The sequence below is a fragment of the Cryptomeria japonica genome, chromosome 10, assembly GCF_030272615.1.
Source record: "Cryptomeria japonica chromosome 10, Sugi_1.0, whole genome shotgun sequence".
NCBI lineage: Eukaryota > Viridiplantae > Streptophyta > Pinopsida > Cupressales > Cupressaceae > Cryptomeria > Cryptomeria japonica.
This window is the reverse complement of record NC_081414.1, coordinates 876,499,837-876,512,239: the sequence shown is the minus strand read 5'-3', so window position 1 is coordinate 876,512,239 and position 12,403 is coordinate 876,499,837. Positions and strand designations below refer to the sequence as shown.

The 12,403-nt window shown below is 36.2% G+C and overlaps 1 long non-coding RNA gene across 1 annotated transcript; it reads left to right on the top strand.

Moving 5' to 3' along the window:
- The first annotated feature begins 7,333 nt into the window (after positions 1 to 7,333).
- Positions 7,334 to 8,784, top strand: LOC131065020 (uncharacterized). The gene is made up of 4 exons (XR_009111363.2): positions 7,334 to 7,541; positions 7,668 to 8,050; positions 8,143 to 8,234; positions 8,368 to 8,784. It is a non-coding gene; the product is annotated as an uncharacterized LOC131065020 (long non-coding RNA).
- The last annotated feature ends 3,619 nt before the right edge of the window (positions 8,785 to 12,403 follow it).

Sequence of the window (12,403 nt, the reverse complement as noted above, 5' to 3'; positions counted from 1 at the left end):
AACACACAAGGAAAAAAAAAAAGAATACTCAATTTTGTTGAGTTAATCATGGTGGGTTACTACAATATTGAGATAGGAAGATTATGTGTCTATGTCATCCACTTATTATGATATGATCACAACATCACACGTAATATTCACCATAAATAAATAGTATTACTTGTGCAACACTACACATGATATTGCCTATTTTGACCATATGTGTGTTAAACATGAGACATCCACATCTACATTTTATCCTTCCATAAACTCTCATTTCATGCTAATGTAAACATGCACATAATAACTAAGGCTACACAACACACATAGTTCTGTTTGTGACTTTTGAATAAAAAATCTAAGAAAAATAAATAACAAACATGTACCAATGGTCTTGTAACATAAAAAATTGCATACACTTACAATTTCATTTTATGTTCTACAACCATTTTGGTCTCCTTAGCCTTCTCCCTCCTAGTGCCAAAGCCCAACATCCTTTGTTCATTTTTTCTCTAGCCTTGTGCCCCAAATGTCACCCTTGTGTTTGGACCTTGTTTAGCCATAAATTTACTACTTCACTAGTACTAAGCACAACCATGTACATGACACACTAGCAATCCATGATATTTCATCAATCCTTGACTATTTATAAATATTGCTTTCCTTTGTAATTTTTTAGTTGCTAAGTAACCATCATAGAGAGAATCTAAATGGCTACTTGCCTCCTTACATCATTTGGTAACATTCTAATCCATTATATCCAACTCTATGGCAATATAGGTCTCTGCTTGTTGGAATATAACATCATATTTTAATTTGGTATATAATTTAAACTAAATAATAAATTGACATGTAAATATTAGTGTACAAATAAATGTTAGGTTAGATATAATAGTTATAAAATAATAAATAAATATTTTTAAGCTTAAAATAAGTTAGTTGAAAGTTATTATTGAAAGAAAATTTAGAGGGGTTGTGAATAGAAATGCTATGCTTTACAAGCATATACATCATACATTGTAACTCACCAAAAATAATAATCTAAAAATCATAATATTATTATTGTTTTATCTACAAGTATAATGTATAATATTATTTTTATGCTCACAATTTCAATATGATAAGCATCATTAGTTCCCTGCCCTGTGAAGTTGTGCTTGTTCCTATTAACAAATGAGAGCTCTGTTTGGATGAAAAATTTAACCTAGGGTCGCCCTTTCTATTATCTTCAGAGCCATATTTATTGTATTGAATGCCATCTAAGGGGTTGAGCTCCATTAAAATGAAAGGATTTTGTCAAAAACTCTATATCATATAAGCGCAAATGGTTTCAAGGAAATTTCTTTTCTATAAACTATTTCAAATGAAAATATTTCACCTTGAACCACTTTATTGATTGAGACTATGACACAATTTTGAACTTTTACCCATGCATGTGATAATTGGACAAGACTCAAAACAAAATATAATTTATGATTGCCTAATTGAAGAAAAAAACCCATTTTTAGTCAAAGATGCTAATAGTAAAAATCAACATATATATTAGCATATTTAAGGGAAGACAACAACCTTTCACAACCAACTTTTATAATACATAATCATGGATCATACTATTAAACTAGAACATTGATTGGAAATCCCCTTTTCCAATTTTTGTTGCACATTATTATGGATGATGCTATTCAATGAGAATGTGTGTAGAATACTTCCAATTTATTAGTTTTTGTTTTAATATTAATTCATGAGTTATCTCACAAACAATCCACAAAGGTTAGTAAATTTCTAACTATTAACAAAAATTAGAAATTAGAAACCATTAAATAATGTTATTAAGAGTACCATCTTACTCGGAACACTAATAGAATTTTTTTTTTTTTTTTCTTTCCTTTTTCTTTATATAATGTTATTAAAATATCAATATAACAATCAATAATAAAAAATATCATATTATGACTAATTGTATATTATATAAAATAACTACTAATTAACATAATGAAGACTACACTATATCAAATCTTATTTTATATTACAAGATATTTTATTTGTGAATAACTAAATCGAGAATTTCACTAGATCTAAAATAGAATATTTGGAATGATGGAATACTAATAATTGACCCAAATGAAGCAACTATTATCAACCCTACCACCTATTGTTGCGAAAGAAAGTTTCATTACCCCATGTCCCCATGCGACTGCTTATGAGCATTTTCTGCTTAAATTTAAGCAGCTAGAGTGTTCCCGTGTAAAATTCTAATGAAGGGAAAAGAATAAATTGGAATCTTTCCCTATTTTAGTTGAGCAACAGCTACTTAAAAATTGAAAATAAGCTTTGAAAAAAATGGGGGGCTAGAAATAAGCAATGGCTGTTTATTGAATAGCTGCTGCAGCATGGGGACATTTAGTGTTTACAAAAAACACATATAATTTCGATAAAATTTTGTAGATGCCTTACCAAGGTAGGAAATTTTCATTTTCTATTAGACTAATTTACCATTAAAAATTCCTAAACAAACCATAGTGTACTCCAAAAATTCTAAAAGACCCCACGCAAGGCCACTACGTAAGGAAGAACAACAACAAACAATAAGAATTTATGTCTACCATGTGTGGAGGATGGATGACAGCCTAAAATTTCTACATGGATGAGATTTAGGGATTCTAAAAACAAACTATCTACAAAAGATTTGGCTATTAAACAACAATCTTTGACAATACAAAAGATTTGTATATTCATTCTATCACAATTTGAATTTTCAATAACCATATCACAACCATTGATCATTCATCTAACTATAAACTTCTCCTAAAAAAAATAAAGAAACTTTATTTGAGAACAAATTTATTAATTGACAATAATTGAATTTGAATTTGGCTAGGATGCATTTGAGATTGGACTTGTAAGAAAAATAACAATGTCAAAACATTGAATAAGAAATTGAATAATAAATCAAACCTCTAAGATAAAAATCATATAATAAAATAATTTTACATAATATAAATTATTACAATATAAACTAAGAGTAAAATAGACACATATAACTATTAAAAGTATTATTGAACAAAATTCATCGATTGAAATCAGAACATTTAAATGATATGGAACTCACCTCAGTCGTACATGCCGTTCAACAACTGATTGCAAACCTCTGAAACAACCAAATGCAATCAATTAGATAAATAAACAAACCGTACATAAACTATTAATCCAAATTTCATGTAAAACGAAATCCAAACTAAACAAATTCCACTAATTTTACATAAATTAATCATATGTTGAAAAGAAAAAAAAAATCTTCAATTGGCTTACACAAACGGCATGTCCTGGATTTTGCCCTAATCAGATATAGAATAAACTTGCAACATTTTTCTGACCTTTGGAAAACAGCGGAGCCATACCCAGGGGCACATTGGTATGGCTCTATTTCTGCAATGGAAGTTCTATCGTACGTTTAGAAAGTGATAAATCTTTTTGTATATGTGTGAATTTTTTGTATCAATATTTCAGATTTTATTTGATAATATTGTATTGTAAGTTTAGCAAGTGATAAATCTGTTTGTATATGTATGAATTTTTTGCATCATACTGTAATCAGAATGATTTTTCTCCTTAATCATTCTACGATATTCTCTGATTAGAATGATTTTTCTCCTTAATCATTCTACGATATTCTGTGATTTAAACATTGATTAAAAAAATTCACCCAATTGAATCCAACAGACCAATGAATTATAGAAATCTATTGACATTGAAGTGAAAAATCACTTGAATGCACCGTTCAAAGAAAGAGAAACTACATTCTGCAGTTGCAGTTTGGCTTCGCCAGCACCGACCACATATAGTGAAGTTTGTGCAAAATGTGGAACGAGAGACAACGCGCACAAGCTATTTGACAAAATGCCTCAAGGAAATGCAGTGTCATGGAGTACAATAATTGTAGGATGTGTGCAAAAGGGCTCGTTGAGAAAGCATTACAGTTATTTTTAGCAAATCCAATTGGCAAGGATAGATCCAAACTTGGCAATCTTTGGAGCGTTGAGAAGGCATTACAGTTTTTTTAAGCAAATCCAATTGGCATATGCAAACTTGGAAATCTATGGAGTTTTGGATCTCTGTGTACAGAGATCCATCAATAAATAATAGAAAGCAGCTTTTTATCCAATATTGTAACTGTGCATGTATGGAAAATGTGGGCCAGTGCAGACGGCACGGGTGTAGTTAGACAAAATACCGCAATGCACTGTTGTCTCGTGGTATACAATGATTATAGGATATGCACAAAATGGGTGTGTTGACAAAGCCTCCGGGATTTTCAAGCAAATGCAGTTGGCACGTTTAAAGCCAAACTCAATAACCTTTGCCTGCATCCTCACATCAAACTTGGAGTTTTGAAACAGGGTAGGGAGATTCATCAAAAAAAAAAAATGCTTTTTATCAAGTGTTGTGGTTGTGAATGCCCTGATAGACATGTATGCAGACTGCGAATTGATACCGAAGGCGTGTGTTTTATTTGAGAAACTGCATAATATGGTGATTACAGGATATGCACAAAAATGTTCTGGATGAAGCCTTAGGACTTTTCAAAGATTGGGTTAATGAAGTACCATGATTTCATAGACGGCAATCTCTTCTGCAAACACAGAACATGGGTGGGTTAAGAAAACATTATAGAAGTGGCAGGTGTAAGCCCGAATAGGGCATCCTCTCTGAATCAGTTAGGATTTGAGTCTGGGATCTTTTATTTGTTGTAGTTGAACATTCTGTGACCTGAGTTATTGACTTGTCTTTTAAATACCTCTCTTATACTACACTACTGGTGCTCTTATACTACACTACTGGTGCTTGAGAATCTTAGTCTGGTTTTGATATCATATGCTGAGCAAATTAGAACTCAAACTGGAGCTATTGACTCTTTTTTAAACACCTTATATGAGTCAGTTAGGACTAGAATCTAAGACCTTTCATTTGTAGTGGAAACATTTTGTGAGCTATTGACCCTTCTTTTAAACACCTCTTTTATACCACACTACTGTTGTTTGAGGCTCCTAACTTGGTTTTGGTATCACATGAGCAAACTAGGACTCAAACTGGAGCTATTGACCCCTGTTTTAAACACCTCTCCTATACCACACTACTGATGCTTAGTGCTTGAAGCTCCTAGCCTGGTTCAAATATCACATGTGAAACAAACTAGGACTCGAACTTGAGCTGTTGACCCCTCTTTTCAACACCTCTCTTATACCACACTACTGGTGCTTGAAGTTCCTAATCTGGTTCTGATATCACATGTTAATCAAACTAGGACTCGAATTTAAGCTAAAGACCCCTCTTTTAAACACCTCTCCTATACCACACTACTGGTGCATGGACTCCTTGTCTGATTCTGATATGAAATGTTAAAATACAACTCATTTAAACAAACTAGGACTCTAGGACTCGAACTTGACACCTTCCCTTTGCTCTGAACTACCCCTCTGCATGGACTCCTTGTCTGATTCTGATATGAAATGTTGAACTACAACTCATTTAAACAAACTAGGACTCTAGGACTCGAACTTGACACCTTCCCTTTGCTCTGAACTACCCCTCTGCATGGACTCCTTGTCTGATACTGATATGAAATGTTGAACTATCCCTTTGCTCTGAACTACCCCTCTTTGAGCAATCTTTGATCAATCCAATATGACTTATTTCCAACACTGCTAGCATGTGCTAAAATCAGAGTTTTGAAACAGGATAAAGAGATCCGTCAAAAATAATCGAAAGTGGATTTTTAGTCAGATACAGCTACAAATGCCTTGATAGACATAGATTCAACATTTGCAAGCATACAAAAGGCAACTTAAATTTTTAACAAAAGGCGATAATTGCAGGATGCCGTCGAACTCTTTCAACTGAGCTTGACCATGTAAGCCCTGTATGTGTTTCATTTGCATGAAGCCAAGTGATTTGTAGACGTACACTGTAATTTATTGCAGCCAGGCAACAGTTGGAGAAATCAAACGCCACACATAAAATGTACCAGAATGTTCCTTGCCGATGATTCCAAAGAGAATTCCTAAATTTCACAAAAGCTTCCACATGCAATTTACAATAAGAGGAACCCTTCTTTGGAAAGGCGTATAAATTTTTAGGTGCGGTTTTAACAAATGTATATTTATCTTTTTAATATGTCGAGGTCAATCAGGAAAGTAGTCTGTGGCTCTCGTAGGGCTTTGGGCTTTTTTGTTTTTTAATTCAAAGGGTTACCAAAACTTAAGCGAAATAGGGAAAAAAACTCCTCCTATCACAACTCTCTGAAGCTAAGAAATAGGTAAAATCCGATGCTAGTGAAAACATAAGAATCACTTCCTGCGGCAGGGTCTAACAAAATGATAAAACCACAGTTGGTACGCCCACCATCACCAAAACATTGAGAAAACACGTGCTGAAATGCAGAAGGTAAGAAAAAATGGTGGGTGGGTGGGCTCGATGGTTGTTCAGATGGTCCTACAAAGAGACACAAATCGACAGGAAACAAAGCCCTTTACTTAGTAAGAATATTCAAAGATCAAAGAAGACACCCAAAAGTGACTGGGGATGTTACCTCGCTTCTAGAGTGTTCAATCTACAGAAATACGTCTCAAAGATGGAAGCTGAGATTACATAAAATGGGTAAGAAGAGAATAGAGCAATTCTTTCTGCATACAGCAAAAATGAACTGAGAGATGAGCACTCACTGTAATATATTTCTCGAGGGCGTATCCAGCATAGAATCCAAATATCCAGTGTGAAATCACCATTTTCTCTTCCTTCAAACCTACGCCTCCCACTACTACCATTGATTACATTCCAGAATAGAGTACTATTTTTGTACAATATTTGTTAGCACAACATGCAAGTTCAGTTCACTACTTGTGTGTCGTGATTGATGGAGAAAAAGTGCAATAAATGGTTACTATTGACTAACACATAGCTATCATGGGAAAAGATCTGTTTTGGAACCAGAATAGCTTCTGCCGGATGCATCTATTCCAGCTCCAAAACTGCAATACGGATTGACTAACACACGTGTTAATCGCACATTTTACACCATTGATTTTACAATCTGTTTTGGAACCAGAATAGCTTCAGCCGCTTTGACCGACTATGCATGATGGCATAAGTTTGTTTATCCTCCCTCCCACGCTACCGTCTATCAAACACTGTTGTTAACAGTACTCCCCGACTTACCAAACACGTTACCTGTGTTGTCCTCCCACTTTGCCATTAAACTATTATCGTTCTATCTGCAGCATGTAATGGAGACGTAGAGAACACTCCACCGCCTTTATTACTTTCATTGTACATACTGAAGTGGCCGCAGCAATTAATATGATAATAAATATTTGGTTTGAAAACAGCCTCGACGATCCAGAAGACTTGCTAAATTTAAGGCCTAAGCCTGAAAATTCTTTGAAGTTGGTTCTGAAGCCTATTCCCAATTTGCTAAATTCTTAGTTCTTGGTCGATCAGGCTCTGATTATAGTGGCGGAACGATGCACTCATAGGAAGATCAAAGATACGGACGAAAAAATGAGCAGGTTTTTCTTTCATTTTCCTCATATGCAGCCTTGTTTAGTATTGTAAGTTTTCATACTTACGCAGATCTCCATGAATGTAACGAAAATAGTAAATTTGCCTGACTTTTCCTATTATGCGCTTTGCAGATAACGAGAGGAAAATGTTCCTTCTGAGACAATTTTGAACGCCGGTCAACACCCATTTTGATCTAGAAAATGTTTTCCAACATCCTCCCCAATGCTGCGTCCGAGGGATTCTCTCAGATTTAAAATGTCTTTAATTCGGGCTATATATGGTGGCATAGCCACCGGATTCGTCTCCAGTCAGGCGCCGGAAAAAAAAAAGCGTTTAAAACTTTCGAATTGTTTGCTTTAATAGTTGCGGAAATGTCTGTGTCCATGTACATGTTCACAAATTTATTACATTTTTCATTTTGCAGCGACATCTGTCAGATAATATTAAAAGCTCAGGCTCTCAAGTGCGGTTCGCTCTGCTGGAGTGCTTCAAAGAACACAACACTATGAACCTGGTAACTTTGATTGCTTTAAACCCTAGAATATTTGATTGAGATTTGGAAATGTTGTAAAGGTTCTTATTTTCTGACCCTGATCTGTGTTTTAGCCGAATCCTAATAGAAGTAGAAGAAACGCTGGCAAAGCAATTGATTTACGACAACATGATGTTGAAGTCTGGTTTTAAAAAATAAGAGCTCGGTAAGCTGTTATTTCCCATTGTTCATTTATTTAGAGAACAGGTAACAGGTTCGAAACTTGCCAAAGGGTTGAAAACCTAAAAACAAGCTTTCTCTCATAATATTTGTATTTTCCTATCTGTTTTTTTCATTAGGTTTTCGCAGCACCGCTTCAAAAGTTCGTAGTCCGCTTCTTTGCACGAAGGCCTTCGGTTGAGTTTGATCGCTCTCTAAATCCATGGCTGGATGAACGAGCTGCCCATGTTTGCGAAATCTTAATTCAAGTGTTGGCTAGGGTTAATAAAATCGTGAAAAGGCGGGGATTTTTTTGGAGGGTGATTCATTTTGTCATTTTAGAGACGGTAAATTAGGGTATTTGTGGCATAGAAAACTAGACATAAATCTTAGATAATTTAGGGTAATGGTGGCAATTATGCTTTATGGTGAAAGCGTATAAATAAATCTTAGGTAATCTAGGATAATGGTGGCAATTAGGATCTATGATGAATAAGCCTTATTTGTAAGGAAGCCACTAAAGAATGAAGGCATTGGGTCTTTCTTTCACTTCTGAATAGAATATGTATTCTCTCAAATTCTAGCTCATGGTAGTCGTTTCTTGAATTCACTTACCCCATGTCTTCATGCGACTGTTTATGAGCATTTTCTGCTTAAAAAATGAAAATAAACTTTGAAAAAAAGGGGGGCTTGAAATAAGCACTGGCTGCATATTGAAAAAAAAGACACATGCTTCATCATATTTTTTTGTTCTCCTATTTACTTGCCTAAAATTTTTCTTATGAATTTTATTTGTAAAAAGTATTATCAATAATTTCATTTACAAAATAATTTAAAAAGATTGCATAAAATAAGGAGCCATTTGACTATCCATGGGGTCCACATGCTCCACAAATTGCTCCTTAAAAAGTTGAGTTGGTGCTCCTAGTCAAAATAAGCTAAGCAATAGCATGGGGACATGCCCTTAGTACTTGTTTTATTTTTTTCCTTTTCCGTTTATTTATTTTTTGGAAATAAACTTAAACAAATGGTATCTAAAAATGATTATAATATCATCGCTACATTCTTTTTGAATATATCTGTATATCACTTTCAAACATCTTTGTTTTTATCAAATGGTAGTTTTGATGATCTGCAAGAAAAAAGAGTTTAAAATTTTGTAGGGTTTATGTTCCTATTTCCTGTTTGTTTGTTTGGTTGCCACTTTAATTTATGGCGCAGATGGATTGAGATGAATGTAAAGTTATGATCCAACGCTTGACTGATTTTGCATAACCACCTGAAAACCTGTCAGGGCTTTCACCAAATACAGGTTTCTTTTCTAATTCAAATACCCACAAAATTATTGCAGTGTAATTTTAAATGATTATAAAGGACTTTAACATACAAATGGTCGTCGAGAACAATTAATATACAAATGGCCATGGAGAACAATGTTGAACTATGTAGTTTCAGAGGATTCAGTCAATAACTCCTCTTGCCAAAAAAAAAAATAGTATGGATTTTCCACCTTTTTAATTAGTTTGTGATTTAAATTAATTATTATTTTAAAATTTCTTAAATAGTCTTATACATACTTTAAAAAGAACTTATATAATAGTATATTATATGTTTTACAGAACTATCAAAATATATTTTTTATTTAAAATTATTTTTTTAATTATACTAAATAAATATATTTTTCATATAAATTGAATGATTTGTAAGATTATTATTTACATTTTACTTTTTATAAATAGGCTTTATCTATTAAAAATAAATAAAGTACATATTCACAAAAAAAGGTCGGGGGATAAGAGATCACCCCGCGAGAGTCACTTGGCCAATGGTCGGAAACAAAAAAACAAGCTATTCATCAAAAAATTCCTCAAGCAACCAAAGCAGAGGCAGCTGAGGGCGGAAGATCAAGGTCATCTTTCTTGCCCCATACATCAGCGAGGCCAGGGGTCGGGTCTGGCACAGACCACCCATCTTCAGGATCTCTTTCAATTTCTCCTTCCTCCTGCCTGGGAGGCAAGATCGCCAAAGCCAAGCGAGGAAACTTGGAGGTGGTGGCAGAAGGTCACACAGAATCAACAACAACATGAACAAAGACCACAGAAGCATCAGAGGGCCACCCTGAGGCAGAGCCACGTCATGGTGGGGAAGCCAAATAGCGACGCCAAGCATCATCTCTCTCGCCCGAGGGGCGATGGGAAGGTTGGGACCGCGAGGTCTGAGAGCGGCGGGCAGAGGAGTTGCAACTGCAGCGGTAGCCAAGGGGCGGAGTACGGTCGGTAGAGACAGAGTTCGGCGGTACTCGAGCAATCGCACAAGGGGCATTGCCCCAGTACTGAAGGAGCTCCTGAAGGTGGGCCATCTTGTCAGCTTGTACTTGAATTTGCATTAGCACATTGTTACAAAGGCAAGATTTAGCATAAAGCGAAACATTAATATCCAAGCAGCTGTGAGAAAAAATGACAACATTTCTATCCTTCCAAAGAGTAAATAGGATCTCCAATCTGAAAGCATGCCAAATCTAGGAGAACTTAAAGGGGATTCTAGGTGAATCATCAAGAAGAGCCATGTGCCAGGAAAATGGCTCAAGCTGAAATGGCAAAAAAAAAATCATGAATCCAGCTCCAATATTGTTGAGCTCTTCTACAAAACCAAAAAATGTGCATAAAAGTTTTTGGGTGACCACAAAAAGGGCATTGAGGATCATGCACTCCCAAATGCTTGAGCCTGGCACCCAAAAGCAGACCTTGAAAGAGAACACACCAAGCAAAGTGTGCAATCTTAGGTTCGATGATGGCAGACCAGATAGCCAAAAACCTGAATCTCCAGGCAGGCTGGGAAGACTGCAAGTGCCACCACTGATTGAGAGTATGAACCATAGGCAAGTGAGGAACCAACCAGAGATAACACATTTTGGGTTTGTAGTTGTTAAAAGGAGTCCAAGGGTACCACTTCCAGTCTTTCCACCAAGGTCTAACAGACCAAATACCGAGCTTATGAAGTAAATTTGAGGGAAGGGTCGAGACCAGAAGGTCATAAGTCTGTCGATCTAGCCGAGACAGACGACATTGGACCTAGAGGTTTTCCCAAGACCGAAGGCTCATAGTAGATCTTAAAAAAAGATCCTTAGGGGTACAAATGTCGCGTTTGTGAAAGCGCGAAGCACTGACATCCTGAATCTTGGCCAAAGGTAACCCTTGCACCTGAAAAAGAGGAGACCACCAAAGGTTGTGCTGATTCATGGATAACCATCCCGAAAGCCATCGAAGCCCATCGAAGCCAAGGCTTGATAGCTTCCCAAGCATGCTAGATACTTTTGACCATAAAAGTACCATGTATCTGAACAGGGTCTTTCATGGTGAGCAAGGTTTGCAAGCTAATCTCTTTCCAGGCTAGCCTTTTGGAAGGAAAGCCTGAAAAAATACAATGTCAGAGAAGAATTTTCCAAGCCTCATCGCTAGAGAAGGCTTTGATAACCCATTTAGCACATAAAGCCAGACCTTGGTTCTGGGTAGAAATGAGCCCGAGTCCTCCAGACTCCTTGGGGAGAGAGCAGTAATCCCAAGCAATCCTGTGAAAACCATGATGGTCAGACCCAGAGGCCCAAAGAAAGGCTCGCAAAAGTATTTCCAACTTCATGTAAGAGGCCTTAGAAGGAGCCCAACATGAATAATAAACATGGGTGGCGGCCAACAATTTGGAACAGGCTTGGAATTTACCAGCCAAAGAGAGAGGTTTGGTGATCTAGTAGGCAAGCTTTTTTTCGATTCTGGCTAAGACCGCCTACCAGAGATCCGAAGGCGAAGCCTGGAAGGCAAAAGGAATTCCTAGAAAGCGAAACATTTCGCCATGCTGGAGCCATTTCCAATCATACTGAAGGATCCACAGCGAAGCAGGAAGAAAGGACTGTCTGTAACATTACATCTTGTGCCACTGAATGGCCAAACCAGAAGCCAAGCAAAAATTGTTGAGACACTGAAGAGATGATTGCACATTATCCTCATCCTCAATGAGAGTGAGAAAGGAATCATCTGCAAAGTGGCCTTTGACAAGTTGGGAAGGTGACTCAGGCAGGGAGATACCACGGACATGTCCAACAATGATAGCATTAGCAAGTAAGTAGCCAAACCCTTCTGTTGCGAGAACATATAAAGCAGGGGCCAAGAAGCACCCCTTGCG